This window comes from Nothobranchius furzeri, chromosome 5 (genome assembly GCF_043380555.1).
Source record: "Nothobranchius furzeri strain GRZ-AD chromosome 5, NfurGRZ-RIMD1, whole genome shotgun sequence".
Classification (NCBI taxonomy): Eukaryota; Metazoa; Chordata; class Actinopteri; order Cyprinodontiformes; family Nothobranchiidae; genus Nothobranchius; species Nothobranchius furzeri.
In genome coordinates, this window is record NC_091745.1 from 5,723,807 (window position 1) to 5,731,394 (window position 7,588).

General features: G+C 40.7%; 1 long non-coding RNA gene across 1 annotated transcript; it reads right to left on the minus strand.

The window, feature by feature from the left end:
- Nucleotides 1-3,796: 3,796 nt before the first annotated feature.
- Nucleotides 3,797-6,807, minus strand: LOC139070070 (uncharacterized). The gene is made up of 3 exons (XR_011520725.1): nucleotides 4,435-6,807; nucleotides 4,036-4,367; nucleotides 3,797-3,958 (listed from the first exon to the last, which is right to left on the minus strand). It is a non-coding gene; the product is annotated as an uncharacterized lncRNA (long non-coding RNA).
- Between the last annotated feature and the right edge of the window lie 781 nt (nucleotides 6,808-7,588).

Consider the following 7,588-nt stretch of genomic DNA (forward strand, 5'->3'; position numbering starts at 1 on the left):
AGAGTGAATTGAGACATAATTTTGAAATGGCACGCTTAGCAGGATTGTGCTGAATCTTAGACGCATCTAATAGTATTCCCTGACGAAGTTGGTAGTCCTGAATGTATTTTCTTTTCGACTCATCGTCAATCAATCCTTCAGGAAAACCAGACGCTTGGTGTTTCTGCTTCAAAAACGTGTTAATGTAACCTGCGAACACATCTTTACTGCTTTTCTCAAAATCCCAGACTTCAATCATTTTCACCAGACTGTAACCTGAATCCAAAGCGTAATTGAACTCTACACTCACCCAAACGCCCGTCAAAGCACGTGGAGACGCGCTGTGTGAACAAGAATCAGATTGATTATTCATTTCAGCGCATGTGCGACACAGTGTAAAAACGAGTTTACCTTTGGATGTTTTAAAAGGCAGAACAGGGAAAAACAGTTTTCTGGGTGGCAAAACGACAGCTTTAATCAAACCAAAATAGTGACTCGGATCTCTGAAATTTTTAACATGAATTTTGGGATGGCCTATGGGGTAAGTCTGTGTGGCGTTTACATAAGGGTACAGACTCGTAAAATCCACATAGTGGATTTTTTCACCGCTCTGAGCAGAATGCCTCAGCCGAACCGGACAAGTTCTGCCTCCATACAGGGCTTCACGAGGTAAAAGAGGAGCCGGCGGTGGATCAAATCTTGAGACAAACTGTTTCACGTCCGGATCAGTTTTTACCATCTCCTGCCAATCATGTTCCCAAATGACATTCATTTTTAATCGATGCACAGTTTCCAACGACTGAAGCTTTTTGACGGTTTTGTCATAAATTTCACCAAAAGTGATTTTTCTCAGAGGACATATGGATGACTGTAAGAAACATTTTGGACAGCCGTGGAAAAAACAACCCATATACTCAAACCCTTGCTCGACGCCTGAAATCACAGCATATCCGTCGAGATAAAAATCTCCCACTTTATACTCCCCCAAAGGCGTTAAAGCGTGTTGAATGTCTACATTTTGACTGCGTGAAACCCATTCCAACCACACGATGCTTGAACTTGAAAATGGTTTTTGTTGCGGTCGATAGCCGAGCGGACAAGGAATGGCCAATGTGTCTGGTTTTAGGAATTTTGATCTAAACACACGCATGCAAGCTGAAGCGATCGTGACAGATTTCAGCGGGTCGATACCTGTTTCATTAAAAAACTCCTCTCTGAAAATACCGCATGCTTTACGCAGAATTTCCACATCGTTTCTACAATAAAACACGGCCTCCTTTCTGAAATCAAACAGCTGCTGTTTAGACACATCGGTGTACCATTCTAAAAATATTTTTTTATGCTCCGGAGACATTTGTTCAAACCCATAATGGCTGACATCTGGGTAAGGTCCTTTATAATTCAGATGTTCAAGCGATGAAAATCTGTGAGGAAAATAACCTTTAGTTTTATCTGTAAAGCCCAAAGCAGCTGGAAGGTTGGCTAATTTCATCATGAGGAAACTTAAGGAATCAATGAATCTCAGCCCAAAGTCTGGATCGTGAAAACTCAGTATTTTACAGCCTTGCATGAGTATATTTTTGGGAACAATTTTTAATTGACACATAGCGCTCAAAATTATATAAGCATCAAATCCACGCGCATTGTGTGCAACAAATGTATAATTGCTGAATTTAGGACGACGCATCTGCATAATAAAATCTTTAATGCAATCTAAACCAAATTTCTCCCAAACGTCGCCTGAATCGGATTTTGCACAGATTAAAAAAGGTGTATGCACACCGTTCTGATCCGTAAACGTTTCAGTGTCGTAATAAATAACCTTTTCCGTTAAACCGTCATCTTTTTTTTCAAGCTGAATAAAACAGCGATGATCATCCGTGACCACCGACTGTTTGCAAACGATGCATTTGGTCGCTGAGCAAACGTGCTGTGAACCATTTCCACCCATGGCGATGTAATAAGTTTGTTTACAAATGGTGCATTTTTTAAACATTTCGCAAGGAGAAACTAACCTGTTTGCTTGAGGCCTTAAAACAGGTGTTTTGTGAGTTTGAAAACATATTACATTTTGGCATATTCGATTACAATCAGAACATGTGATGAGAGACGTTTCTGTTCGTTTGCATAAATCGGAATTACATACGCGACAGAACCATTTACAATGATGTCCGTTCATGTTATTATAAGCGGAAAAGCACCATGAACAAAAATATTTGGCTCCTAAGAAACCTTTAATATTTTTTATGCCGTAATAATGTTGATTCAGTAGCAAAATGAACAACGGATTTGACCGATCGCTAAAATCTGTTTCAAATTTAGAAATGATTCTGTCGGATCTGTAAAAAATGATTATTTTTCTTTGAACAATATTTTCAAATTGAATCACGTCGCTAAATGAAACGGTTGATTGCTCCTGAAGCCCTGCCTGTTGATGAATATTTTTAGCCACATTCAATAATTCTGTATCTCTCGCTGAGGGATTTAACAGTCCGGCTATGCTTAGCGCAAAACACAACGGCTGATTGGCCTCTGGAGGGCAAATGAGATGGTTTCGTTTTTTATTGACTAATTCGTGATCCAGAATGGCTTCGATTTTTCGTTTTCCACCGCCGGACGGATTATTTATCACTTGCAGTCTGAAATTAAATTCGTTGTCGGCCTCTAATGCTTCATTTGATTGGACTAACAGATCCAGTAAATACTGAAGCTGATTTAACATATTTGATCCGTCATAATTAAAATTAACGTGGTGCGTCGTGTGCAAAGTATTAATTTCAAACTGGACTCTATCGTTGGGACGCGCGATCTGGCTTCCTCTTTCAGCAAACCTGTTTAATATTTCCATCAGATTAATATAAAACTCGGCTGGGTCGTTGATTGCTTGAAAAGACACTCTCTCTCTAATTTCACGCTGGTTAAAAGCTGCGTTTACGCTCCCTCCGATCTGCCGGTGTTCTATTTGTCTCAAAATTTCATCTACAGCTTGTGGAGATGGGTCATCTGAATTTGCTAGTATTTGATCGATCTCGTTTACGCGCTGCTGGTGTTCTATTTGTCTCAAAATTTCGTTTATTGCTTCTGATGAAGGCTCATCTGAATTTGCTAGTATTTGATCGACCTCGTTTGAAACGGCTTGGGATGCTAAAATATCGTCTAAGATCTCACTATCTGAAGCTAATTCATCTACTTCACTCAGTCCGCTTAAATCAAACCAGTCAGTTAACACCAAATTATCGGCCTCCTCCACTGAGGGATTTTGGCTGGCTAAAATTCTATCTAACATTTCATCATCAACTACGTTTAATTCATCATCAACTACGTTTAATTCATCATCTACTTCAAACAAATCTGAAAGGTCATCAAACCAATTTTCACTCATGATACAAAAGACATTAAAAACCTACTAAAAATGAAGAAAAAAATCTGCGTCGTCCTTTTACAGAGCCAGAACTTGTTGCATCACATCGACCAGGCCGGAATTGACTTGCAGGAGCAAGTACCCAAGCTTCATCCTATTTAATCTCTGCAATGGCGTAAATCTGCCCCGCTTCTTCTTCTTCAACCGTTTTTCTGATGAAAAAATAAATAAAAATAAATAAAATGAACGAGCTTTTAATAAATTATATATATAAATTTAACTTACTCTGTACAGGTGCAGGAGGTGGGGCGTTCTCTTCGTCGGTCGTGGGTTGTTCTGAAAGGATAAAAAACATCATCTTTTTTACTTCAAAAATTTAATATACTCTGCAGAGCGGTTTTGTGAAACAGCTTACCGGCTGACTGCTCAGGAGCACGTTCAGCGGTTTCAGAGTCGCTGTCGGATTGTTCTGAAAGAATAAAAACAAGGAAAAATATGAACGAATCATCTTTGAAGTAAATAACCACCTTTTTATAAATCTCTTACCCTGTGCTGGAGAAGGGGGAGGAGGAGGAGGAGGTGTGGGCGGAGATATTGAAGCGGCTGTCGGATGTTGTTCTGAAAGTATAAAAAACAACGGTAAATGTGAAGGAGTCATCTTTGACTTATTAATCAGTTGTTTTTTTTATTGTTACCATCCGTCTGCGCATGAGAAGGGGTTGGAGGTGGTGGTGGGGGCTGAGATATTGGGGGTGCGTAGGCCGTCGGCCTTTGCTCTGGAGAATAAAAACGATAAATATGAACGACACATCTCTGACTTATTAATCGCTATTTTGTAATCACTTACCAGCTTCGAGGATCGTCTGCGGCGTGATGATCCTGTAACGAACAGCTTTCACGTTCGCATTCCCGTGTGATCTGACGGTATGGCTGGGCTGATACGGATGTAAGACGGTTCGGCTGGTGGATGGAGGCGTGGTTGGGTAAAAGTTATCACTTCCGGGGTAAGGTTGAACCCCCTCCTTTTCTGTAAAATGAGATATTTCTCAGCTGAAGAAAAGAACGTTATGTATATATTTATAAAATCCACTCACTCAGATTCTCGACCGCGCGATTAATTTTAGACAAATCATCCAGGGGGGAAGGTACCGGAGTTTTACAAGTTAATTCCTCAATAGGAATTTCTTCCCACTCGCCGTCCGATATGACAATAGCGTCTGAAAATAAAGATGTTAAACCAGAAAGAGAAAAAAAAGATTTGCGTCTTGAGTTAAAAACTTACCCGTCATCTTAGCTTGTTACACCTCAAATCACGACTCCGAAAATGCGGGTTTACATTTTATACAGCTGTTTAAAAAAAATCTTGAATAGAAAACGGTTGCGATTGGTCGAAAAAAAAATGTTTATAAACAATACATAGTAATTTGCTTTGTTGTATAGGTAGACAAATGTATGAATGGGTGTTTAGAGTTGTGTGTGTGTGTGTGTGTGTGTGTGTGTGTGTGTGTGTGTGTGTGTGTGTGTGTGTGTGTGTGTGTGTGTGTGTGTGTGCTCGTATCCATTGCTTCATCAAAACTCCCCGGAGCAGAAATAAAAAAACCTTTACGATCCAAAAAATAATACCGTACCGTTTTTGTACCGGACATTTCTTCCTGAAATCTCATCATGTCTCAATTCGAACGTTGTTTTTAGCAGAGGAAGGCTATATTCAAAACACGTATCCATCGGTTCTTCTTATTCTTCTTCTTCGCTCATGTTTTGGTTAAAATGTAGCAGCTCTTTCACTCGTGTGTAAATTCGTTTACGGCATGCATGTGCCTTAGTTTAACTATTCTGAGAGGTATGACATTAAAGGTTTGACCAGAGGTACGTCTGCTCTGAGACTTTACTAATCCACCCCTCCCAAAAAACAAACCTCATAAACAGCTTTTTATTTATTTCAGCTGTTATAGGTCCTACAAAATGGATCAAATCTTTTCTCTGAGGCAGGAAGCAATGTGTGTGTGTGTGTGTGTGTGTGTGTGTGTGTGTGTGTGTGTGTGTGTGTGTGTGTGTGTGTGTGTGTGTGTGTGTGTGTGTGTGTGTGTGTGTGACAGTGAAAACAAAATGTGACACTAAAGGCAGGAGGCGATGGTTAAGCTTTCACTGCTGACGAACCAAAGATGCTGTTCACCTAAATAGCTCTTTGAAACAATAGCAAGTCATTTGCTTTTGTGAATTGTTACCATGCCGACTTGGTTAGAATGAACCAGAACTTTGTTTTAAAACTTTCCCGCCACTCTTTCAATACAGCCCACCTGCAAAAAAAGTAAGTAATTTGCTTTTTGTGTGTTGTTTCTGTGACGATTTGGTTCAACCAGTTCTTTGTTTTTAAAACTTTCCTGCCACCTGCAAAAAAAAAAGAAGTCATTTGCTTTGTCAGAAGTCGCTGGCCGTGCAAAATTGTTTAGAATGAACTTTAAAAAAGCTCAACAGATCTTAAAAGCATCACGCTGAGGTAAGGATCAACTTTTGTTCTTATAGGCTTGAGTATGCAGGGTGGTTTACAACAGGACCATAAATGGTTTAGGATGGTAAACCATTGCTTTTGTGAAGTGAGAGAAATGTTTGAATGGTTTAGTCAAAGACAAATGTTTGAATGTAATCCTTTTACTTCTTAGAGAAGTGTGTGTGTGTGTGTGTGTGTGTGTGTGTGTGTGTGTGTGTGTGTGTGTGTGTGTGTGTGTGTGTGTGTGTGTGTGTGTGTGTGCTTACAGCCTCTGATGATTCATCCATTATTTGAGGTGCTGCTGGACAGAGAGTTTTACACAATAGTTTTAGTTCTGGTCAAAAAGTGTCTGAGAGCTGCATGTAAATAACACATTTAAACACAAAGTTTAAGACTGAACATACGAAATCCAACGTGAACATCTCAAAGAGAGTATTAATGACATAGACAATGTGTCACTCTGAAGAGTTTGTGTGTATGTGTGTTTACAGCCTCTGATGATTCATCCATTATTTGAGATATAAAAAGTCCCACGAGGTTAGACTGATATAGTGTGCCAGTAAGGGCTGGTAAATGTAAGGGCTGCAGCGTCAGACTGATGTGGTTCTGCTCACTGGTGGTTCTGCTCACTGGTGAGGCTGCAGCGTCAGACTGATGTGGTTCTGCTCACTGGTGAGGCTGCAGCGTCAGACTGATGTGGTTCTGCTCACTGGTGAGGCTGGCCTTCTTTTTATTGCTTCTCTGCATTTGCAGTACAATTTAGATGACAAAAACTTTCTGTGTGTTGAATTTAGGTGAGGAACATATCAGACACTTCTTCAGCGTGGCTTGTTGCTTCATTCAGCTCCTCGTGGTTCATCATTTTTTCTTAGAGCTCGGCTTTTCACCATCCGGACAGATCTGAGCTTTTAAAGAGTTATACACAATAGGATTACACTCAGAAGGCACTTTTTGAGTTGAAGTTGAAGCGTCGGATGTAGTAGACACTTCTTCAGCGCGGCTTGGTGCTTCATTCAGCTCCTCGTGGTTCATCATTTTTTCTTAGAGCTCGGCTTTTCACCATTCGGACAGATCTGAGCTTTTAAAGAGTTATACACAATAGGATTACACTCAGAAGGGAGGGGGGCTGTGGGAACCGATGGGCTATCACAAAAAGAAACTTCACACGCCATTACACACATTAGCCTATGACGTGGGGATCATGGACATCTGGACACGTTCAACAATACGCCATTGATGATGCGGCGTGGGGGGTCTAGGCCATCTGGACGATCAACAATACACATGTCCATTTGATTAATGATACGGAAGGGGGGGGCAAAGATTGAACAATACACCTGTCCATTTGATTAATGATAGGAAAGGGGGGCAAGGTCAAGGGTCAAATGAACAATAGGACTGAAAGGTCAAAAAGGTCAAAGAACAATAGACCTGTCAAAAAGTTTGACGAAAGGTGTCTTATAATTCTCTCTGAGGTGAGAAGCTCGGTCATCTGAGGGCTCGGAGTAGATCTGCTGCTCCTCCACATCGAGAGGAGCCAGTTGAGGTGGCTCCGGCATAGGCGGAGATCCCCCGCTCACACAAAGTTGTGCCCCCCACAAAAGTTATTGTAAACAGATAAATGCTATCAGTAAACCTGTATTGTCTTCTAAAACCACAACGTAAAAGTTAGTCAGCAAATACAAAACAATGTGTTCTTAATTGTTGAGAAATTATAGTGTCCCCCCCCCCCCCAATTCCTCAAGTTGGTACGGTCGGTC